Source organism: Xenopus laevis, chromosome 1S, assembly GCF_017654675.1.
Source record: "Xenopus laevis strain J_2021 chromosome 1S, Xenopus_laevis_v10.1, whole genome shotgun sequence".
Lineage (NCBI taxonomy): Eukaryota > Metazoa > Chordata > Amphibia > Anura > Pipidae > Xenopus > Xenopus laevis.
The window spans coordinates 78,227,397-78,252,624 of NC_054372.1; the positions used below are offsets into that span (position 1 = coordinate 78,227,397).

Consider the following 25,228-nt stretch of genomic DNA (forward strand, 5'->3'; position numbering starts at 1 on the left):
TCAAGAAGAGTGGGAAGAGGCCCTGGAGGCCCCTAAATACACCTCCCCATATGTACGTGAACGTACAAACCTATATCCTGCATAGAGCATACATTACCCTCTTAACCCTTAGGCACTTTCACAGAAACACAAACCCACAATTCCCCAAATGTTGCTCCAATTGTCCTGACTTGTTCCACCTAGTATGGGCTTGCCCAGTGATTGCCAGATACTGGGTGCAAATAACCGAGTTTATACATGATATCATAGGATCCTCAGTTCCTCTGGACCCTAAAGTCTGCCTATTGGCAATTATAGAGGATCTATACCCCAACACATACTTGAGAATAGTGATGGCAGAATTACTTCACTGTGCAAGGAAACACATAACCAGTAGATGGTTGTCACCACAATGCCCAACGCTAAGTGGTTAGATTTATCAAGTGAACAAAGCACTCCCACATAAAGCAATAACCTACAAAAACAGGGGATGCCCAGATAAATATGAACAGATATGGAATCCCTGGTTAGAAAATCCCCACACTATAACACATCCAGGTTAAATGACCCCATGAAATAGAATCTTCAAAATATGCACCTCTGTGCGTGCGTGGTGTCCTGCATCTGTTTCTGAAACCTGTATTGTATAAGATGTAAAGATATTAATCAAATGTGGAAAAATGTGTTTAATAATACTCACAACTTGTATGAGACTATGTAACCAAAGTCACTATGTTATCAGAAAAGATGTTTTTGAACTAATGTATGTTTGTGCCATCTCAGTGTCAAACCTTAAAAAATAATAAAAGTGTTTGAAACAAAAAAAAAATATATACACAGAAAATATATCAGGACAAAGTTTACGTAAGTGCTATATAGTTAGAGACAGTATAGTAAGTGGTGGTACTTTGCATAGAAGTCCAATTCAAGTAGTGAAATTTGCAGCTAAATAGCAAAGTTTTACTGTGTCCCAATATCGGCTGTTAGATCTCATTCCTGAAACATTTATTTGCACATGCTTTACTGTGTATAACAGTCTCCATTAAAGCAGAAGCTCTTGGATCATTTGGTTTGGTCCTTCTGCTGCAAGCAATAACTCCCATAAACCTTAGATAAAGTAAAATGTAATTTAATAGCAACAGCTAAAGGGTCACTTCCTGATGTGATAACAGCTTCTCTTCAAATGCAGACCACCTTTACAATATCTGTTTAGCATGATGAAAACCTGTAACAATTTTGATTAGGCTTTAGATTAGTTGTAGTCCTATTTACTAAATTGGTAAAACATTCCAACACACCAAATAAACAATGGGCAAGTCAAAGTTGTTTGGATGCTACTGACTTGTAGCAGTCTAGAGGACTGCAAATTGCCAATTCTTGCTGAGAACCAGGCTTTACATGCTAACAATATTTTAATTACCTTTTATGGTCGCCAAACCAAATAAGTGATGCTCAACCAGTCTAACATGGGCTACAACCATGTCAAAGACATCTTTGCATGTAGCTTTGGTGTCACAAGTCAATTCAAGCCTCTGAGGAGGATTATGTCTAACTTCCAACGGATCTCATCTGTCTTCCCCTTCTTAGCCTACATATTTTAAAAGATATATTAGAAGAAAATGTAATGACAGACTGTTTAAGGACTAGTTATAACAGATGTGAAAATAATTCCCTTCAATTTACAGTTCAAACAAAAGTCTTTAGAAAGTAGTGTGCATTGCTATTAGCTCTTTGTAATCTGTTACAAAGAACTAATAGTAAATCCCCAACTTGTGTAATTATATTCATTGCTTAACCCCCAACAGCCCTAAATAAAGATACAGTGGGAATTAGTTATAAATTATGCTAGAAACATTATGGCCTGTTTATTATGCTGTATGGCACAATTGCAACAAAATACACCACACATCACCATCTGGTTGCAAGGCACTGCCGTTTAAAGATGGCACATTTTTCAAGTTGTCTATTAATTTTAGGTGTAAAGGTTTTCCTTTATATTTCCTTTATTCTGGCATGAAACCAGCTGTGGCTTGAAAATGATGTGTAAAAAAATCAGTTGATCATTTTTTTAACACAGCTACTTCTGCTGGAACCACAGACTTTAATTACTTAGGCCAGTTCTGAAGTGGCATGATGAAGGTGTCAAATTTGGAGATCGGTTATCTTTTAGTTATCCGTTATCTGTGATGTAACCTTTGCCTTTTCTCTTTTTTCAGCTTGAATAGCCACCCCCAGGGTTTTCCAGCAGATTGTTTAATTATAGTTTTCTGACAAAAACACACACGTTACCACTGCAGGGCAACAGTACATAATATATTAATTACTTTAAAATTATTTTATTTTTGGAGTTGCTGTTTCATTAACTTCCTGCAGTGATATTTAATCTGTTTTACCAAGATGGATGGTGGAAGGTCCAGCGTAATGCAAGGTTCTGTTGTCATCTTTACAAACTCTGGCCCCAAAAAGTTCTAAAATTCCACATAAAGGTTAACCAGGTTAGATTAGAATACATACGTAAAAATATTATACACAATCTACAATATTGTACATTGTTAACTGAAGGATTTTTAAACAAACCATCTCAGTAGGTCTATATGTTACTATTTTCTATCTGACAGAAATGCTCCATTTTCTACAGTAAAATGTCATCACGTTTCAGATGTAATGTAATACAGCCCTATAGTATTTGAAACATGCAACCAAGGGCAAGTTAATTATTTTACAGTAAGGACTCATTGATATTGGTGTCCAGAATGGAACAGTAGCAAAATGTAAAAGACCTAGGACTGTCCTATCAGCACATTATTCTGTGATGACTGCTCCACTGCTTATTTTCTACATCTGATTTGTGTTTGGATTGTGGCTGACAGTCATTCTCTGTTTGGTTGCAGGTTGCTCCCTGAGTCAAAAGCTACTGCACACCAATTGTGTAAAATGTGCTAGCCATCCACAAAACCACTCAAGCAAAGACAGCCCTAGTCTTGCAATAAAGAAATAGTAAGGAATTGGCTTTAGGTGGCAAGAGCATTTTTACAGCTTTCTAGTACATTTGGGTTTAATCTTAAGATAGGGATTTTAAATACAAAGACTAGCGATTTCTTTTTATTTATTTTTTTTACAAAAATTACCCTTAGATTTCTTTGTGCCAATGGATTTTCCATGGCAATCTCTCTCAGAGGATCCCTACTAAGGTCCAACATGAAAGTTCGGGGTACATCACCAGAGTAGAGGTTTAATCGTGACTGCCTGATTTTAGCTTGCATTTCAATCATATCTTCTTCTTGACGTTTTCGCATCTCTTGTCTAAAATTTGCACCATCTGGTGGGTTTCCATAATGCTGATTGGAACTAGTAATGTATAAGGTGAGATACATTAATGTATGCACAGAGCTGACTATTACAATGGACCAGTTTTTTTTTTTTTTGGCAGACTAGCAGGAATAGTAAGACAAAACTGGTTTCTGTGGTGCTTCGACTTGCAAGGATAGTTACATGGTAAGGTGAAATTAGCAGAGTTGAATTAATAGCCACTTCATATTAAGAAACATTACAATGGTCAGACTCAGATATGTGTCAAGGTCACAAAGGCCTAGGGCGGCAGAAATTCAGGGTTGGCATGCCACCCAGCCACTGAGTTTTTAGCACTGAAGACACTCAAGAGATTTGCAAATCTCCCACATGTCAGTCCCCAGTGCTGTGCCAATCATGCAGGAAGGAGACAAAGAAGGGGAGGGAGACGGGGAGGATAACAATTTTCTGGCCCAGGAGGGACATTTCAAGGTACAGAAACTTAGAAAAAGATATTTTTTCCTTTCTTCCTTCTTTACTATTACTTTCCTTTAAAATGGATAGCTGAAATCCATACATTGCCAACCATAGATTGATATCCATTTTGCATAATTCTAAATGTTAATAAAAAATAATTTAAAAGAAAAAGCATGGCTGGGTATAGGCCATCCAAAACTACATGATATGCACCTCAATCCTGGAAACTGTAGTCGATCTGTATCTTCTAATCCAGCCAGAACACTTGTTGAATCCTTTCTTTTTAAGCCTTCATTTGCTTTCCCTACATAATATAAAACCATGAAATTATACAGTCAAATAACATGAACAGCACAGCAAAATAAAGGGCTGGAAAATAACTAAAATGTATTTAAATGTGTTTAAGGTAAGTCAGACACAATAATTAACATGCAACATTCTCATCTCTCATTTGCTATGTCACTTACTGCAGAGAAGTGCACAGGGATAAAGGGATTACGAACCTGCCCATGAATACCTTTCACTGATCTAACAGTATATATGCTGTGACTTTCTAGCTTTCATTTGTATTTTGCCTGACGAAGGGGCCTTGATGCTCCGAAAGCTTGCAATGTATTTTTATTGTTAGCCAATATAGGTATCACTTCTACAATACTTTTTGTATTTGTTTGTTTTTTTATTTGTTATTTTTGCTACTGGCTATCACGGTACCACAGTTTTTATTTTGTGCTTAACGTGGAAAAATCACCTAGTAATGAATAGAAAGTGGTTGAGTTGTCTGTGGTGACCTCTAATCTCTCTTCTTAATAAATCTTCCCTATATGGTGAGATTTTGCATCCATTGGTACTCTTAACACTTGCTTTGGGGGGATTAAAAAAAATACCACTTTAATTTTTTATAGAATAAACTAATTCTAACTTTAGACAGTAAAAAATTAATGTGTTTTAAAATAATAAAAATTTTATGCAGTGTTGCCCTATACTGGTAAAACAGCTGTGCTTTGTGTCAGAAACATTACTATTGTTTATATAAATAAGCTGCTGTGTAGCAATGGGGGCAGTCATTCAAGGTGGAAAAGGCTACAATTACACAGCAGATAACCTCTGTAAAACATAATGGTGTTATTAGTTATCAACTATTTAACCAACGCCAGTGCTGTCCAACTTCTGTGGTACAGAGAAGGGGGAATGAGGACCGTCTAGGTAGGAATGGATTTAGGCCAGGCCCCCCTTCCCCCATAATGTGCCCGTGTTTAGCATCCCCCAACCCTTCCCAGCTAGCCCCTCAGGTAGAACAAAGGAAGGGGCTAGCCACGGCGGGAAAAAAGTGGGCGGGTTGGGGGAGGAAGCAGAGGAGGAGCGTGGGGCAGGTCAGTGTTTTAAGGTGATGCTGTGGTGATTTTTGCTCATACTTACTTGTTTTTGTTTTAGAGGGACCGAGCCATCGGAAGGTGGTGAGGGGCACGGGGAGGAATCCTTCTAGGGGGCGGGGCCTGGGAAGGAGTCCCGGAAATCTTTCTTCGGGTAGGGCCCGGCAAAGTGGAACGGCCAACGATAGGGGTCCCGCTCCCACCAACGATAGGGGTCCCGCTCCCACCAATGATAGGGGTCCCGCTTCCACCAACGATAAGGGCTCACCTAGCGGTCCTAGGGGGGGTCCCACTGCCTCCAACGCAAATGGGGGGCGAAGGGGTCCCACTCCCTCCAATGATAGTGGTTCCTCCAGCGAATTAGGGGGAGGCTCCTCGGCCTCAAATTCAAGAGGGGGATTTAGGCAGGCAGTTCTTGAGGGGGGGTGGGAGGATGGGGACAGTAACAGTGGGGAATCTGAATCTGATGGGGGATGGGCCATGGAGGAGGAATCTGAAGACGGGGAGTGGGGAACGGAGTCTGCCCCTCCCCCTACGGGTAGGGGGTTGGGGCAAGGAAGAGCAAGGGGGGGTTGCAGGGTCAGGTTCAGGGGAAATGGCCGGGTCAGATATATTCATGATTCTCAGAGGCAAAGGTACAGTAGAGGTTTCCAATATCGGGACCAGGGGGATTTTGATGATTATGGTGGTGATGAGGTTGATGATGAATATTTTGATGATGGCATTTATGAGGATTATGATGATTGCAGTTATTATGGCGTTCAGAATCATAGTCCTTGCCAATATGCAAGGAGGCCTAGGTGGGTGGAGCAGCGAGGAAATAGGTACAGTGATAATAACTGTGGTCAAGGTTTCTTTTTCAGGAACAAAGAGGAGGAGGACAGTTGGAGACAGTGGAGAAAAGAGAGAAGGGAACAGCGGCGCGGTCAAGCTGGAAGTCTGAGGGATCAGGCGTCTACTTCGGCAGTAAGTCTTTCTGTGAGGGAGGAAAGTCGCATCTCGGCTACATCGCCAGCAGTTCATCAGGTTCAGAAGGAAGGTCGCAGCTCATCTGGGATGGTTGGTGCTTTGGGTGAGTTGAGATCTAATGTATTGGTTAATCGGGATTCAGAATCAGAGACTTCAGATAGTGAGACAGAGGGGGGGAAAATTTTGGCTTTAATTAAAAAATACTTTAAGGAAGGTAAGGGAAAGGAGAAAAAAGCAGGGGATTCAGTAAAGGAGAGGAGTCAGTTGGTGCTGGTAGGAGCAGCAGATACTTATGCATGCGCCTTGACAGAAACAGCAGCACATTTGCCTAGAAAATTGAGGAAGGCAATTGAAGATGAGAAATTTGTCGATATATATGATTTGACAAGGGAAATGGTGCAGGCCAAGGAAGATGGGGTTAGGATTGAAGGGGAAGGAAGGAAGAATAAGTCGTTTTTTGATTGGTTGAAAGGTTTTTTGGTTTTTACTAGCGTTTATCTGGAAAGAAAACCGGAGCAATGCCTTAATGTGATTAAGTACATTGATACCATAGTAGACACATATCTTTTTTACAAGGGCACTTCATGGTCTGATTATGACAGGGCATTTAGAAAAAAGATGGTCAATAGTAAGATGTTGTCATTTGGTCAAAAGGACATAGATTTATGGACCAGATGGGTAGCAAAGGAGCAAGGTGGGTTTAACAATGTGAGTAGAGGATTGATATCTCATAAACCAAGGAATATTTGTTTTGCTTATAATGAAAAGCGCTGTAGCAGGGGGTATGCTTGTAGATTTAGACATGCATGTTCAGCTTGTGGTTTATCACATGCAGTAAGTGAATGCAGCAAAAAGAAGGAGGGGATTAGGCAGCCCTTTCGAGCAGCTCAACAGAAGAGCGGAAACGCCAGTACAGGTGGGCAAGCTAAGTGAGGCTTTGCGGGATTACCCAGATAGAGGTAAAGCAGAATTCTTGGCAAAGGGTTTTTTGGAAGGGTTTAGAATACCAGTTTTAGAGGTGCCGACTCCAATTAAAGTATATAAGAATTTAAAGTCGGCTACTCAGCATGAAGAAGCATTGAAACAGAAGCTGGAGAAAGAATTGAAGGCAGGGAGGATGGCGGGTCCATTTGAGGAAATGCCCATAAAGGATTTGGTGGTGTCACCATTAGGTATTGTACCTAAAAAAGAACCAGGGAAATATAGGATGATCCAGCACTTGTCATATCCAGAAGGGGCATCAGTAAATGATGCATTGGACAAGGAGGAATGTTCAGTTCAATATCAGTCTTTTGAGAAAGCATTGGAGATAGTTAAGATGCAGGGAGAAGGGGCTTTGATGGCAAAGGTGGATATAGAGTCGGCATTTAGGCTCTTACCATTGCATCCTGATAGTTTTAAGTTGACGGGTTGTTATTTTCAAGGAGTTTTTTATGTGGATAAGTGTTTACCTATGGGGTGTGGGATATCTTGTTCGTTTTTCGAGGCTTTTAGCACATTTCTGCATTGGTTATTGTACAGAAGGTCAGGGAGTGTAGCTATAGCTCATTATTTGGATGAATTTTTGATTGTTGGGCCGAGATATGAAGATACTTGTCAGAAGACGTTAATAATATTTTTGCAAATGCTGAAAGAGTTGGGGGTGCCAGTAGCTGAGGAAAAGACGGTGTTACCTACGACAATATTGACGTTTTTGGGAATTGAAATTGACTCAGAAGCAAGGGTGTGTAGGCTACCAAAGGATAAGGTGGATAGGACAGTGCAGGCAGTCAAGAAGGTGATAACAGCAGGGAAGGTAACATTGAAAGAAATGCAAAAATTGTTGGGTTTGTTAAACTTTGCCTGTAGAGTAATTCCCATGGGTAAGATTTTTAATAGGCGACTGGAAAAATCCATGGCAGGGATAAAAAAGTCATTCCATAAAATCAGAATTACAAAGGAATTACGAGAGGATTTGAAGGTGTGGGACAAGTTTCTGGATAAGTTTAATGGAATAAGAATATGGATTGAGGAGGCTAGGCTTAGCCAGGAATTGGATTTTCTCACAGATGCGTCAGGGAGTATTGGTTTTGGGGCATATTTTGCAGGAAAATGGAGTGCCGGTAGGTGGCCAAAAGTATGGCAGGCGAATGGGTTAACGAAAAACTTGACACTGTTAGAGTTGTTCCCTATTTTGGTAGCGCTGGAGTTGTGGGCGGGAGAACTGGAGAATAAAGCAATAAGGTTTTTATCAGATAATATGGGCGTAGTTCATGCAGTGAATAATTTGTCATCCGATTCTCCTCCAGTAATTAGGTTATTGAGGCAGCTGGTGCTAATTTGCATGAAGTTCAATATATCATTCAAAGCACAGCATGTGCCAGGTGTAGAGAACACATTAGCAGACGCATTGTCAAGGGAGAGATGGGAGCTTTTCTTTAAACTGGCCCCTAAGGCAGAAAAAATGGCTCATGTGTGCCCTGGTCATTTGTGGCAGCTGGTGAACCCATATTAGAAGAGTTATATGCGAGGTCGTTGTCGGAAAAAACCCTCGCCAGCTATAAAAGGGCATGGGAAAGGTGGCGCCTATTCTGCACTGGTGGTAAGAAAAATTATGCGTTTAAGGATTTGTTAGAATTTTTGAAAGAAATGTACAAGGAGGGGAAGTCCAAGGCGATGGCGGTGACTACGTTAGCGGCAATTTCACATTTTTCTTTAGCAGAAGGGAGACCTGATTTTACACGGAATCCTATCATTAAAAAGCTTTTAAAAGGTTGGAGTAGATTAGAGGGTCCTAAGGTGGATAAAAGGGAGCCCATTGTTAAGAATAGGTTGCAACAGATATTGGTATCATTGGGGGGGATTTGTTTTGACCAGTTTGAGTGTGTGTTGTTTAGAGCAGCTTTTGCATTGGCATTTGGAGGAGCATTTCGTATCAGTGAGTTAGTGCCACCTTCAAAAAAGGCAATGGGAAAGGGGTTAGGTTACAAAGACGTGTCTATACAAGAAAATAAATTGTTGATTCATATTCGTAGTTCTAAGACAGATCAGATGGGAAAAGGAAAATGGGTAAGTATACCGAAAACGGGTGAAGTGTCATGCCCTGTTAGGTTAGTACGGGAATATATGGTAGTGCGCCCGGAAGGAGGTCCATTATTATTATTATTACATGAGGATGGTTCCCCTCTCTCTGCTTTTCAGTTCAGACAGGTCTTGAAAAAGGCGGTGATCAATAATGGGTGGGATCCTAAGAAATTCGGGTCCCATTCTTTTAGAATTGGTGCAGCAACTGAAGCAGCAATGGGAGGGGAAAGTAGTGAGAGGATAAAGGCGTTGGGAAGATGGAAGTCAAAGGCTTACAAAAAATACATAAGACCTTTAAACAATGCAAGGGAAGATTTTAACTAATGTTCTTGTTTTTGTCGCAGCAGGAGGTGCGACAACTTGCAACATTTTGATATTAGGCCATTCATTTATTTTCTGGGCAATGAAGCATGCAGGGGTTGCAGGACAGCAGATGGGTTTGCCGGAGGAACACATGAAGATCGCTTGGCTTGGTAAGAGAGGGATGAGATGGGAGCAGTTGAGAAGTATGGCCTTGGAAGCAGCAGGAAGGAACCCTATAGATTTATTAATCATACATGCGGGGGGGAATGACCTTACGTCACATAGGACCCCAGCTCTTATTGAGAACATGAAGGCTGACTTAACAGATATTTTGAGCAAAGGGAGAATCCGATGTGTGGCATGGTCAGATATGATTCCTAGAAGCAATTGGAGAGGCGCCTCTTCCCCAAAAGGTATTGAGAAGGTCAGAAAGAAGGTTAACAGGGCCATGCATAAATTCATGTGTTCTTCCGGCGGGGGGGGTGTAATAAGGCATGAAAATATAAAATGTAGGCAACAAGGTTGTACAGACAGGATGGAGTTCATTTATCGGAAGAAGGTTTGCACTTGTTCATTGGGAACATTAAGGTGTTTATTGAGGAATGGTGGAGGTCACAGGTGGTGTAGTGGGGCCATTGGAAAGGTTAGGTGTCACCCCTCCCCTTTTTCCATTGGTTGGCATCAGTGCGGCTCTAGGTCTACGAAGTGGTTATAGTGCAGGCCTACCTTTGGTGAGTCACGAGTGTGCATCAGACTGGGACTGCACGGTCTTCTCTGATGCATGCAAGTGACTGGGTTAGCGCCATTATGCACAACGAGGGAGCAGGGGGATGGGCAAAAAGGCGGTCACTGAGTGCGCCCGGCCCCGTGATCCCTGCTTCAGGTTTTTTGGAAACTTTTTGGGCAGGAGCCCACGTTTGGAGAATGAGAGCCGCAGCTGGGGTCAGGGTGTACCTAAACTTTGATTTTAACTGTTAAATAAAGCTTGTGACCTCCACAGATTTTTGCCATAACATGTCTCTGTGTTTTTTATTGAATGTAAAGGTGCAGATTGGGGGGATAGGGGGTTCCTTGGCCTAGGGGGAATGAGGACCGTCTAGGTAGGAATGGATTTAGGCCAGGCCCCCCTTCCCCCATAATGTGCCCGTGTTTAGCATCCCCCAACCCTTCCCAGCTAGCCCCTCAGGTAGAACAAAGGAAGGGGCTAGCCACGGCGGGAAAAAAGTGGGCGGGTTGGGGGAGGAAGCAGAGGAGGAGCGTGGGGCAGGTCAGTGTTTTAAGGTGATGCTGTGGTGATTTTTGCTCATACTTACTTGTTTTTGTTTCCCACCCTCCCTCCCTAGGTAAGGTGGATTCGGTCGAGAACAAGGTGCTCCAGGGTTGTTACAACCGATCGCCTATTTGGGGGTCAGGAAGGAATTTTTCTCTTAGCACTAAATTGGCTGAAAAGTGCTAGAGTTTTCGCCTTCCTCTGGAGTACCATTATCTGTGGTGGTCAAGGCATCAGTGCGGCTCTAGGTCTACGAAGTGGTTATAGTGCAGGCCTACCTTTGGTGAGTCACGAGTGTGCATCAGACTGGGACTGCACGGTCTTCTCTGATGCATGCAAGTGACTGGGTTAGCGCCATTATGCACAACGAGGGAGCAGGGGGATGGGCAAAAAGGCGGTCACTGAGTGCGCCCGGCCCCGTGATCCCTGCTTCAGGTTTTTTGGAAACTTTTTGGGCAGGAGCCCACGTTTGGAGAATGAGAGCCGCAGCTGGGGTCAGGGTGTACCTAAACTTTGATTTTAACTGTTAAATAAAGCTTGTGACCTCCACAGATTTTTGCCATAACATGTCTCTGTGTTTTTTATTGAATGTAAAGGTGCAGATTGGGGGGATAGGGGGTTCCTTGGCCTACTGGAATTTTTTCCGGCCTATGTGTTGGAGGGCAGATAATTGAAGCTAGTGTTGACAACTCCCTGTTTTAAACCACACCCAAATTAAACATACCCTTAAATCCATATGCCTCCTCCTCCCCTGTGAATACCACAGCATCCCACCCCCCACCCCAGCACATGACTAAACATCTTAGGGGCTCCTAACAACAATTTCCAAATGCTAACCACCAGAACCAGCGTAGAAATTGTATGCACTCCCAGGCCTTCTCGTATTAAATAATCTGGTGCTCAGTCCTCTAGGGAGACGGCACTCCCCTGGGTTCACAGGAAACGAAGAATGAGGAAACGGCACACAGAATAGAATGCAAAAGGGGATATACCCCAACGTTTCGGGGGCAGGCCCCTTCGTCAGGTGATATGATATCACCTGACGAAGGGGCCTGCCCCCGAAACGTTGTGCTGTCTGACACAATAAATCCATAGGGGTATATCCCCTTTTGCATTCTATTCTGTGTGCCGTTTCCTCATTCTTCGTTTCCTGTGAACCACCAGAACCAACCCTACCAGGTCAGTTTTCTTTTTTTTTTTTTACTATAACCCTGCTTTTAAAACATGAAATTATAGTTTTGCAATTGGTTTTTCAACAGAATTGGTTGGTTTTATTTTGCAGGCCTGACAATGTACACACCTAGAACAGAATTTACACTACAAAGCTTTGCCAGAAGCAGCTCTCAGACAAGACCAGTGCCAGGAAAGCTATGATTTAAATAAGACCGCATCAGATTGATTCTCTGCCTGCATATTTTAGCAGACCAAATTTTATCCCCGTCTGGCATTAGCATTACTAAATTTTATTATTTACATTTCCTTTGCCTTTGTAAACAACCCTAAACTAAGCCACTTTTAACCCTTTAAGTGCCACCCCACGTAGAATCGACGTTCTGTGGGGATGGCACTTGAAATGCCACAGAACGTAGATTCTACGTTCTGCAGCATTTCAGAGTTAGGGAACGGAGGAGCGGCTTTTCAAGCCACTTGCTCCGTTCCTCTTCATTCCCCAGCCCCCAGACAACGAGCAGGGGCCGGGAACGAGTGGCCCCTGAGGCACCCATATGCAGCAGCAGACACGTGCAGCAGACACGTGCAAACTGCATGTCCTGCTGCTGCTTTCACTTCCTGAGTGGAAGCTCCGCCCCCTCACAACGAATCTTCCTGGGTGAAGCAGCATTTTCTTCCTCCAGCCCTGCACAATGATCTGGACTTGCTTCCCCCAGGTTAGTGCCCATCCACACACAGAAACACACAAACACACACTTATTTTCCCATTACACACTTACATTCACACTTACACACAATCACATACATTTTTGGGGGATCAGGGGGGTCACACACATTCACAGCACCCCCACACGCTTGCACACACACACAACATGCAATTGGTCAGTTGTACACACACATACACACTTACACTGTCTTTTTTTTTTTTTTCTTATCGCATTGTCGTTTTTTTTCCTGAAAAAACAGTTTTATTGCCATTGCGAATAGCGTATTCGCTAATTGCACTGCACAATACCTTTTGTATGTTATTTTGGTGATTATACTGCAATTTTGGTGATTTTGGTGCATTTTTAGACATTTTATTGCATGTTTTGCCATTTTATTACATTTTCAGCTTTGCAAAGGTGTTGTTGCCCTTTTCCTGTTTGTAAAACCTATTTGGCCATGCTAAAATAACCAAAAATTGATTCTGACTGCTGATTACAGTAGGCGGGAAAAAAAAGCATTGATTTTTGCGGTTTTGTTGGATTTTAGTGATTTTTGTTACTTCATTTTGACCTTGGAAATTTTGTCTGCTATATAACCATTTGGAGGTCTCTATGTACAAAATAGTTTGGTAAATCTTTTCATATCAGGCATCAAACTGTTCAGTATACCCCTGGCGTTCATATTTAGGATGCCTTTTGCTGGTACGTTACAAAATGTGGGGTATATAATGGGTAAAATGCAAGCTTTCTGACTATTTTCAGAATTTCCATAAAAAGCGTTATGTTTAGCATTACTTTGCGGTTTGGTAGTTTGCAGTAGAAAATTGTAATTACCTGCTTTAGATTTGTCTGAATGTGTACTTTCAGAAAATATATGGGTTTCTAGGGTCTCCATACTGTTAGGGGGTTTTATGGTGCATAATGCACATACCAGGTGCTTGTATTGTAGCAGTCAGAGTGTCATATGTGAAAATTCATATGTACTATTTTCATTTGGGCGTCTCTGTATGCCACCTAGTTTGGTAAATCTTTTCATATCAGGCATCAAACTGTTCAGTACACTCTTTGCTTTCATATTTAGGATGACTTTTGCTGGTACGTTACAAAATGTGGGGTATATAATTGGGTAAAATGCAAGCTTTGTGACTATTTTCAGAAATTCCATAAAAAGCGTTATGTTTAGCATTGCTTTGCGGTTTTGTAGTTTGCAGTAGAAAGATGTAATTACTTGCTTTAGATTCGTCTGAATGTGTACTTTCAGAAAATATATTGTTTTCTAGGGTCTCTATACTGTTAGGGGGTCTTATGGTGCATAATGCACATACCAGGTGCTTGTATTGTAGCAGTCAGAGTGTCATATGTGAAATTTCATATGTACTATTTTCATTTGGGCGTCTCTGTTTGCCACCTAGTTTGGTAAATATTTTCATATCAGGCATCAAACTGTTCAGTAGACCCCTGGTGTTCATATTTAGGATGACTTTTGTTGGTACGTTACAAAATGTTGGGTATATAATGGGGTAAAATGCAAGCTTTGTGACTATTTTCAGAAAATTAAAAAAAAGCCTTATGTTTAGCATAGCTTTGAGGTTTGGTAGTTTGCAGTAGAAAGATGTAATTACCTGCTTTAGATTCGCCTGAATGTGTAAATTCAGAAACGATATAGTTTTCTAGGGTCTTCATACTGTTAGGGGGTCTCATTGGGTGCTTTTTTTGTAGTAGCCAGTGTCATACTTGAAAATTCATATGCCCTATTTGGATATGGGGGTCTCTGTATGCCACATAGTTTGGTAAATCTATGTTTATTGGGAATCAAACTGTTTAGTAGACCCCCGGCATTCATATTTAGGATGCTTTATGCTGGTAATGATACTTGGACGATATAATGCTGGAAAGTTGAAGCTTTGAGGCAATTTTCAGATATTTCACCAAAACCGACAATTTTGGGAAAGCCATGCGACTCAGTAGTTTGGAGCAGAAAGGCATGGGTACCCATTTTAGATTCGGTAGAATGTGTACTTTCCAAAAATATATGTTTTTGGGGGGTAAATGTGTATTTCTGTGTTTTTACCCCACAAAAAATGCAGTCAATGTGTTGATTTTTTATTAGCTGAAGTTACCCACAGGACTATTTGTATGCGCTAACTTCATTTTGGGGCCTCTAAATGCCAGATACTTTGGTAAACCTATGAACAATGGCCACCAAAGTGTTTGGAGGAACCCTGGCAATCATATTTAGGGTGCTTTTTCTTGGTATGTAATGATACATGGGTTATATGGTGCTGGGAATTTGAAGCTTTTAGGAAATTTTCAGATATTTCACCAAAACCGACAATTTTGGGAAAGCCTTGCGACTCAGTAGTTTGGAGCAGAAAGGCATGGGTACCCATTTTAGATTCGGTAGAATGTGTACTTTCCAAAAATATATGGTTTTGGGGGGTAAACGTATATTTCTGTGTTTTTACCCCACAAAAAATGCAGTCAATGTGTTGATTTTTCAGTAGCTGAAGTAAAGTCCTGGACAATTTGGATGTGCTAACTTCATATTGGGGTCTCTAAATGCCAGGTACTTTGGTAATCCTATGCACAATGGGGATCAAACTGTTCAGTGGACCCCTGGCAATCATATTCAGGGTGCTTTTTCTTGGTATCTAATATAGTGTGTGATATGCGGAGCAGCAAAAAAAAACCTTTGAAGTGATTTTTAAAAATTTTGATACATTTTGATAAAAAATGCTACGTTCAGACAAGCTTTGATTTTTGGTAGTTAGGAGTAGAGAGACACAGTTACCCATTTTGGAATCGGCAGAATGTGTACTTTCCAAAAATATATGGTTTTCTGGGGTAAACATACTGTTTCAGGATTTTGTGGCCTTGGAATCAAAAGTATGCCGTTTTCTGCCTTCTGCTTTCAAAATTTGGTAATATACTGCCGGGAGTTTTTGCTGTACAGATGTCCTAAATCTGCCTAAAACTATACATATTTGGTATTGGCCCATTTGAGAGACATGAGGCTTTCCAAATCAGTTGGATTGTCATGCGTAAAATTAAATATTTTTCAGGTATAAGTTCATATATTGTGAAAAATAGGAATTTTTCATTTTTTTTGTATTTAGCACTATAAATCGTTTTGCAGAGGTGGAAATACATGAAAACTCAGGCAGATTTAGAAAGCTCAGTTTCTCCCGAAAAAAACAATGTATAGTTTTCCTAGGTGAACTATAGGTTTCCCCTCAGAAAATGCCCCTAAAGTGAGAGAGCACAGAATGTTCCAAAAAGTCTGGCATTTCGCGTAACCAAAATGGTCAATTCTGCTGGCACTTAAAGGGTTAATAAAGATAAAATTAAATTTGTTGTTTTGTTTGCAGCATAACACTGAAAAAATACTAGCAAATGGCACTTACAGCAGGGATTCACATGCACAAAAAGGCATTTTCACACGATTAACTTGAATCTGCTCATGTAAAACTTTGAACTAAAAATTAACATCAATCTTTGCATCCAACCCTCTCTTGAAACTATTCAATGAGTCTGCCAATGCAGCTGTCTCAGAGAGAGAGTTCTACAACTTTACAGCCTCACTGTAAAAAAAACTCTTTTCACATCTTAAAGGGATACTGTCATGGGGAAAAAATTTTGTTTTTTTCCAAAACGCATCAGTTAATGGTGCTGCTCCAGCAGAATTCTTCACTGAAATCCGTTTCTCAAAAGAGCAAACAGATTTTTTATATTTCATTTTGAAATCTGACATGGGGCTAGACATATTGTCAGTTTCCCAGGTGCCCCCTGTCATGTGACTTGTGCTCTGGTAAACTTCAGTCACTCTTTACTGTACTGCAAGTTGGAGTGATATCACCCCACTCCCTTTCCTCCTCAGCAGCCTAACAACAGAACAATGGGATGGCAACCAGATAACAGCTCCCTAACACAAGAGAGGTTGTGTGGAGGGTGTGCTCTGTTTGCTGTGTTTTCTCCCAGGCCCTTGCGGGTCTGGGGGGTTAGTTTTCTCATTTATTTTTTCATTTTTTTTTTTTAAGTTTCTTTTTCTGCAAAGCTACCCCCTCCCCATTCCCCCCCCTCATCACCCCTTTAGCCCCTCTTCTATCATGAAGAAGAAGGGAGCCTTGCCTTCAATCCGTGTGCTGAAGACCCGGTTGGGTTCTAGCAGGAGGACTGCCACTTCCAATATGGCAGAGCTTGTGGAGAGTGCTGTTGTAAGCAAGCCAAAGCTGACACTGGCTACAGATGAGACTCTGATGGAGAGTGATGGCTTTGCCTACGGTGAGGCCCAGGAGAGTCTTGAAATGGATGCTGCGCTGGAGCAGGGAGCTGGAGTTGGAGTATCTGCGGGGAGCTGTAGAGCTGCAACAAAGGCAACCTCAAAAGTCAGTGCTGCTGCTGGGAAAGGCAGTATGGAGTCTAATGAACAGAAAATGGCCGCTGATGCTGAGGAGCCAGGTTGCTACATTGCACTGGAAGTGGCTGAGAGTGCTCTCAGAGACAGCATGGAGTTAAAGCATTCTCCGATGGAGGCAAGAAACGAGAGGCTGGTGAGTGAGGGGATAGTGGGAGCAGGGACTGTGCTACCAGGTGAGGGGGAGGCTGAAGTAGAGACTGCAGTGACCAGTAATGGAGGGACTGTGATACAAACTGCATTGCAAGGTGCTGGTGATACTGGTGCAGAGACTATAAATAAAGGCAAAGCTGGAGCAGAGACTTATAGAATATGGGAAGATCATTAAATCTCTAAGAGACTTAAAATGTTTGGAGGGTAAACAGATTTCTCTGACTAAAAGCATTGACTCTCTGATTCAACAGCTAAACCTGCTAACTGGGGAAAGCAGAGCCAAGGCTATAAGGGAATTGGCTTTTGTAAAAAAGGAGTTGGAGGCGACTGACCTGCAAATGAAAGACATTTTAGACTATATTGAGCCATGGAAAGAACTCTATGATAATAAAAAACGCTTTTAGGAGATGCGGGAGGGTGGAGGAAATGTTGCATCAGTGAGAATAATGAAAGTTACAGAGCTGCTAAAGGAAACTGTTTCAATGCAAAGTTCTCATGCAAATATTTCTGTTTCTGTTGGTCAGTGTACAGGCTCAGGTGTGCTGAATAATCCACTAAATGGCAGGGGCAGCTGGGAGTGAATGGCTGCAGGCAGGAGAGTGAGCAGCAAGGTGTTTCTCTGCCTGGGGGTCTCAGTGCAACTGCTCCAGGTATGTCTGCAGTGGGAAAGGGGGCAAATGCTTCATCTGGAGAGATCACAAATGTTACACAATTGCTTAAGGAAAATGTCCCTATGCCAAATTCTGATGTTAATGCTGCTGTTACTTTGGATCATGATACTGGCTTAGGGTAGGGACACACTGGGCGATTTGGGGAGATTTAGTCGCCTGGCGACTAATCGCCGCGACTTTTCTCCCCGAATGCCTCCCCTCGCTCTGCGCCTGGCTAAAATGAAAAATCGCCTGCGCTAACCACACGCGGCGATTCGTTTTCCGAAGTCGCCCGAAGTTTCCTCGTGAGGCAGGTGGCTTGCATGATGAAGTGGTGGCTTGCATGATGAAGTGAATGGGATGCATGGTGGGGGGGAGGCGCAGCTGGGAGTGAATGGCTGCAGGTAGGTATGGGGTGCCGTTTGTCCCAAATACATTCTGTATACAAAACTATCCCTAATACACAGAATGAATGTCTCTCATGTTATATAAGAATTTATAGAATATACAAAAGACTTATTTCTATTAAGGAATGAAAACAAAATCTGGTTAGTGCACAAAAGGATGTCATTATATCACAAACTCCATTCTGTACAGTTTAACAAGCAATCTGTAGCACAAATGTATAACCTCCGTGTAAGGTTATACTCCGTCCCAAGTCTCTGGCTAAAGCTATTATGTAGTAGTTGAACTATAGCTAAGCACATTATTAAGAGACTGCTACAAGCTAATTGGTGCAAGATTACAGCTAGGAGGAGACATTGGAGTCTAACTATCATATACAAAACTCATAACTGTCTCTGAGTCAGGCAAAGCAGCCAGACAAGCACAGTAACTTCTGGTACATTTAAATGGGTGTGGCCTGTCCCATTATTGCTTTCAGCTTAGACAGGAAGAGGAACAGGAGTGAGTCATAAGATAATGGCAAAACAGCAGGAATGCCCTTAACCAAAATGGCCACACAAGCAGGTTACTACACTAAGAATAGCCATATCACCTAAAATGATCATATTTGTTTTACATACTTTTTTCTCTACAATCATTATAAGTGCAGCATTATATTTCTCAGCCATTTGTAAAAACTTCCATTTATGAACCTGTAGTGTTTAACAGCAGCTCTTTTAGGAAAGGTTTGTTCATGTTTATTACTATGCAGCACAGGTAGAGTTGCCACCCGGCCGGTATTTTACTGGCCTAGCCGGTAAAACACCTGCCGAGGCCGGGGCCGGTATTACAAATTTACCTGCAATGCAATTGGCGGTAATTTGTAATACCCTTTAAAAAAAGCCCCTGGCCTGCCCCCAATTCGAAAAGAACTTACCTTTTTTCCAGCGCTGTTGCTCCGCCCCTTTCGCGGCACCCCGCGTAGCTCCGCCCCCTTTTAGTCACGGACCGCCCCATTTTGGTGCCCGCCCCCCACTGGCCAGTAAAATTTTTTAATAAAGGTGGCAACCCTAAGCACAGGGGATATTAGAGGGCGCCCTCTATAGCATGTCGGATACTTTGCCTTAGCCATGTGGAGCAGAGCTGGCTACTTCTCATCTTGTTTGTATATGGCAATAAGCTTTGTTCTTATTGGTTCAGGAATGTGACTGACAGTGTTGCTTCACAGAATGGCTATTTTATCTGTTTTGTGAAACAAAACTGTCATTTTGTGGAAAGAATGAATCCTGTGCTATAAAATCTTGCTTTCTGTCGCAGATATCTATTTTGTCATTCAAATCTAGCTTGACATGCACTAGTTACTTACACTATTATATATTATGTCCAACTTTGTTTTTACATAATTCATTCTGTAAGTAACTTTGCACATAAGTGTGTCCGTTACATGGAGGTTATACATTTGTGAGACAGATTGCTTGTTAATCTGTACAGAATAGAGTTTGTGATATGACATCCTTTTGTGCACTAACCAGATTTTGTTTTCATTCTTTAATAGAAATAAGTCTTTTGTATATTTTTTTTCTCTGTGTATGGTCACAAATTCTTGAGAATGTCTCATGAGAGACATTCATTCTGTGTATTAGGGATAGTTTTGTATACAGAATGTATTTGGGACAAACGGCACCCCATAGGTAGGTGAGTGCAAATGAGAGTGAGCAGCAAGGTATCTCTCTGCCTGGGGGTCTTTTGCAACTGCTTCAGGAATATCTGTTGGGAGAGAGGGGGCAAATGTGTCTGTTTGATGTGAATGCAGATGAAGAGTTAGAGGAAGATTTTGATAAAAGAAGGAATGTGGTTAAAATCAAATGGGTGAAAGAGAGGGAGGAATTTCCAGGCCGGCGCTTTGCGGCAAGAAATTTGATTAAGGGACTTATGGGATTTACCCCTGCTGATTATCACTGACACAGAGTTTGATCTAAGTTACAAACTGCCACAGGGGCTGGAGGAATTCTGGAGATTGTACCATCTGCAGAATAGGACAAAGGAGTGGGAGGGTTTCAGAGTAACACCTGTCTCTAAGCCACAAACTCAGAATGTCACCATAATCATGAAAAGTGAGTCTGTGCACCCAGAAGACATTGTCATGTGGCTAAAGCGGCAGTGCACTGTATTGTCTCCCCTAGTCAAGATATATGATGAGGAGGATTTCTGGGTGGGGGGGTACAAGGTCCAGGTAAAACTGAATTCTCAGGGGTATGTTCAGCAGCACTTGACAAATTCATTCTTTATTGGTAAGAGCAGGGGTGTGTGTTACTATGTTGGGCAGCCAAAGCTGTGCTTTAAATGTGGCTCAAAATCCCATTTTGCAGGGAAATGTACTGTACAAAAGTGTGCTTTCTGTGTGGAGATTGGGCATCCCTGCAAAGAGTGTGTGAATAAGATCAGATGCAATCTATGCTTGAGGGAAGGCCATGCTTATAGGGACTGCCCAGAGGCCTGGCACAACATAAAGAAGTCCTGCCCAAACATAGAGGAGCAAATGAGCAAAAAAACTTTCTGAAGCTGTTCCCTCTGTATTGAGTACTGAGTGTGTGCTGGGTGCTGGGGAGAAGGAAGCTACGGTGCCCATTCAGAAGAGAACGGAGGGTGGGGGAACAAAAAAGGTACAAAGAGACACACGTGCCCCTGCAAAGAGTAGTCGGTGGATGAGTGGAAAACTGTGGGTAAAGATGGGAAAAAAGCATCTAAGGCAAAGAATGTACCTGGGAAAGTAACTTTTGATACTGGAAATAGGTTTGCGGTGTTGAAGGGGGGTTCTTGGGGTGAGATGGTGGAGGAGGAATTGGGGGAGCTGGTAAGGATGACTGAGGAGGAGGAGGAGCGGGAGAAAAGGAAAAACGCTTGTCAAAAAGACAGTGTCAGTAGGAAAAAGAAAAAGAAAGATGTTGCTGGGGAGTCTCAGGAGTTAGAGTGGGAAGAGAGAGGCCAGTAACAGATCAGTTATCAATAAAAACAAAAAACATAAAGATGGATCTGTCGCTTGATTTCCTTACTATAAATGCCTGTAGCATTAAGAACAGGAGAACCCGCTTTGTTGCCTTTGAATATCTCAGAAATACAGAGGCAGACATTATTTTCCTACAGGAGACCAGACTTTCATCCCTACAGGAGATCAGGGAAGCAAAGAGAGATTGGAGGGAGGGACTTTCCTTTTGGTCCATAGCCTGTGAGCCAGCGGGGGGAGTAGCCATTCTCTTTAAGGGCAGTAAGCACTTTGTGGTTAAGAAGGTGGTGGACATACAGGTGGGCAGGTGCATGATGCTTGATATTCAGCATGAAGGGAAACTCCTACGGCTAATTAACATCTATGGGAGGAGAACTTTATTGACTAATGTCAAGCAGTTCTGTACACTTCTGTCCCAATCATTTTTGCTGGGGATTTTAACCAGGTCTTAACTGCTGAGGACAGAACTGGGAGGCTGAATAAATATGAGAGCTTGTTTTTTAAGCCTCTGATAGAAGATGCAGAGCTTAGCCATTGTAAATGGGAGAAAAGGAAAACACACATATAGATGTGGGGAGTGCAGCAGCAGAATTGATATGGTTTTTATCAAAAAGAAGGAAAGTTTTTCTAATTTTAAGGAAATAGGGGTTGAATTTTCAGACCATTTAGCTTTATTTTTTCATTATGGTCTATTAGGTAGGATGGGTTTTGGTAAAGGGCTTTGGAGGTTGGGGGAGGAGCTGCTAGAGGAGGAGAGTGTTAGAATGACTTTTAAGAATCTTTTACAGAATGAAGTATCTAAGATAGAGTTTTTCGATTGTGTTTCAGATTGGTGGGAATCAGCTAAGGATACTTTCCGGACTTCTTTCCGAACTGCCTCTTTTAAAAAAGGGAGGGCTAGAGAGAAAGAGAGCTGGTCTCTAAGAAGGAAACTTGAGATCTGTATTTTGAACGGGGAGGGGGGAGAAAAAGTTACCCGTACTTGTTGAGGCAGTGTCAGTACAACCGGCTTAAGTCCCTGGTTCTGGAGAGGGACCTCGGGAACTCAAATTCCCCAGACCCTTACCAGAACTGTAAGGAGACGTTTAAAAAGAAGCGGGTTGAGGGCCTTTACAACCTTCAGGGTGAATTAGAAGTTTCTAGGGAGGGTATCCTGGAGGTGGTGAGGTCTTATTACACTGACCTTTACAAAGAAAGGGCTTTGTATAAAGGTAAGATTCAAGCTTTCCTGGAGGCGACCCCAGTTTAAAACACTGACAATTTGGACTTTACCCCTTTGGTGTCAGAGATAACAGAGGAGGAAGTACTGCAGGCAATTGAAAAACAGCATAAAAGAAGGGCCCCTGGGCAAGATGGTTTCACTGCGGAGTTTTACAGCACGTTTAAAGAAGAGTTGGTTCCGGTTCTTACTGCAGTCTTTAATGACTGTCTGACCAGGGGATGCCTTCCTAAATCTATGCAGTCCTCCTCTCTGGTTCTGATATCAAAGGGGAAGGATTCGAGGCACGTTGAGAATTGGAGGCCAATTGCCCTTCTCAATTGTGATAGGAAGATTCTGGCTAGGATTCTCTCACAAAGGTTGGGTTGGTGGCTGGGTCTCTTCTTTCTAATTCTCAGTTCTGTTCACTGGGGGGGAAGGGACATTTTTGGTGCTGTTCTTTCTCTCAGGGAAGCACTGGAGAGGTGCAAGGCTTGGCAATGGGGCAACTACTTTCTCTCTTTAGACCAAGTAAAAGCCTTTGATAAAGTCAATCATGAATATCTATGGGCTGATTTGCAAAGATACTGCATTCTGGATGAATTCATTAGATGGCTAAGGGTTTTGTACAGTGGGGCAAGTAGCTTCCCATTGATTAATGGTTGGAAAGGTGAGGACTTTTTGGTGAGAGCTGGCGTAAGACAGGGATGTCCTCTGAGTCCACTTCACCTGAGGAGGAGGGAAAGGTTTTGGAGTGCATCGAAAGTTACTCTGAGGCCTCAGGGTCTCAGATCAACCAAGAGGGGGAACCAAGCTTCAGGCTTGAGAAATTCCCAGTGGCCCCAGGTTTAGTTAGAATTTTAGGGATAAAATTTGGGAAGGGAGATCATGCTAAGGAAAATTGGGAAGACAAACTGAATGCAGGTCTGGCAAAGGTTCAGCGGTGGAAATCCTGGAAGCTGACCTATAGAGAAAGGATTCACATTATTAAGACTTTCCTGGTTCTGCTGTTTCTCTTTTTTTCTTACATATTCTTGTTACCAGAATCTCTCTATGCCCGGATCCAGAGCCTGTTCTTCCAAATGCTTTGGGGGAATAGGCTCAACCCGGTAAAAAGGGGGATCACGTTCCTGCAGAAGAAAGGGGAGGGTTCGACATGCCATGTCCCGTGGCTTTCTTCTGCACCATCTTTCTGAAGTTTAACTTTGGAGGGGTGGTGCGGGGGAGAGAATCTCTGTGGGAAATCAGTGTTAGAGACTGGGCATCGCCTTTTATTAGAGATTGGTTACTCGGTGGCAGAGTGAAAGAGGTCCGGATAAGAGGAGGCTTTTTACCCACATATCTGAGGCAGACTGTAAAGATCCTGAAGAAGTGGGACATTAGTGCAGAGGATTTAAGATTAGTGCATAGGAAAGTCATTTATTGGAGAGTTTTAGATCTGTATTTTGTTTCTCCAATAAGTGTTGCAGATTGTCCTGGGGAGGTGATGGGAGGAGAGTCTCCATTTTCTTACTAATAAGAGATTGCCAAGAAAGTTTTGGGACATCACATGGTTATCTCTGCAGGGCAGACTATGGGCGATTGGTTAGCGCACTGAATCGTAATTTGATGCGGATATTATTATGTGTAAATCAGCGAATAACGTGTGACGTGTTATGTTACTGCACATGAGCATTACCTCCGTTTTCGTAGCATTCACTGGTGCTAATGCGCATGCTCTGGCATTTACGTCACGTTTTGTTATAAGGCATGGTTGAAATTTTGCGTATCTTCGCAAAACACACATTTCTCATTGTGAAGGAATTGTAATGGTGGCTGATGATAACTCTGAAAGTGGTGGTCATACAACAAAGGCCGGAAGAAATATCAAATTCACCTTCGATGAGAACTGCGCTTTGGTAGACAAGGTTGTTCAGTATTATGATCACATTTATGGGCATTTAGCTCCAAAAACTTCTCAGGCACGTAAAAGAGCTCTTTGGCTGAGAATATGTGAAGCAGTTAATGCAGTGGGTGCTCATCCACGATAGAGATGGCGCGAACTGTTCGCCGGCGAACTTGTTCGCGCGAACATCGGGTGTTCGCGCTCGCCGGAAGTTCGCGAACGTCGCGCGACGTTCGCCATTTTGGGTTCGCCATTGTTGGCGCTTTTTTTGCCCTCTCACCCCAGACCAGCAGGTACATGGCAGCCAATCAGGAAGCTCTCCCCTGGACCACTCCCCTTCCCTATAAAACCGAAGCCCTGCAGCGTTTTTTCACTCTGCCTGTGTGTGCTGAAGAGATAGTGTAGGGAGAGAGCTGCTGCCTGTTAGTGATTTCAGGGACAGTTGAAAGTTTGCTGGCTAGTAATCGTTTTGATACTGCTCTGTTATTGGAGGGACAGAAGTCTGCAGGGGTTTGAGGGACATTTAAGCTTAGGTAGCTTTGCTGGCTAGTAATCTACCTTCTACTGCAGTGCTCTGTATGTAGCTGCAGTGGGCAGCTGTCCTGCTTCTGATCTCATCTGCTGACTGCTGCAATAACAGTAGTCCTTGTAAGGACTTCTTTTATTTATTTTTTTGTTGTTTTACTACTACTACTACTACTACTATAAGAGCCCAGTGCTATTAGTCTAGCAGTGTTGGGGAGTGGGACTGGTGTGCTAATCTGCTGCTCCTAGTAGTTCAGCAGCACCAACTTTAATTTTTTTTTTTTAATATTCATTTTTTTTTTATTTTACTTTTTTTATTTTACTACCGCTGTAGTAGTGTATAAGTTGACCTTTTAGGCATTATTTGCCCTGTAGGCATTTTTTGCCCAGTGTGTTATTCAACCAACTGCCATCTAGCT

At 42.3% G+C, this 25,228-nt stretch overlaps 1 pseudogene; it reads right to left on the bottom strand.

Moving 5' to 3' along the window:
- LOC108704104 overlaps positions 1-25,228 on the bottom strand; it is a 156,892-nt pseudogene that overhangs the window by 78,601 nt on the left and 53,063 nt on the right.